Here is a 572-nt window from a genome sequence, read left to right as displayed (position 1 = left end):
GCATTCCTGGCATCAGAGGAGGAACACCTGGCGTTAATGGAGGTATGCCTGGAGGTATCCCTGGTCCTCCCGGAACTGGTGGTAGCCCTGGCTGTGCCAATGGGGGTATATAGCCTTGTTGGGGTTGAACAGGCTGCGGTTGAAATGAAGTTGAAGCTGCAGAGTTGTCATCATCGTATTCATCAGAATCATCTTGCTGCTTCCTTTTTTGACTCTCCTATGTTTTCTGTTCAAGAAGTCGTTTTCTTTCATCCATATCTTTTTCTGGAATTCCTTCCATACCACATATTTCCAACCCTATGTCTGTTCTCCCAGGTAATGCATTTGGTACAGCATCTATTGTCTTTTTATTCTCCTGGCTGCAATGTGTAGCCAAGCCAGGTCCTCTGTAAAACTTCTTTTTTATTATTTTTTTTTTATTTTTTATTACAAAGGGTATTACATATGTGTCCATTTTTTCCCCGCCCTAGACAGTCCCCTAGCCTCCCCTATTCCCCAGTGTCTTATGTCCATTGGTTATGCTTATATGCATGCATACAAGTCCTTTGGTTGATCTCTTACCCCCCTACCTC

This window comes from Myotis davidii, unplaced genomic scaffold (genome assembly GCF_000327345.1).
Source record: "Myotis davidii unplaced genomic scaffold, ASM32734v1 scaffold958, whole genome shotgun sequence".
Taxonomy (NCBI): Eukaryota; Metazoa; Chordata; class Mammalia; order Chiroptera; family Vespertilionidae; genus Myotis; species Myotis davidii.
This window is presented reverse-complemented; position numbering follows the sequence as displayed.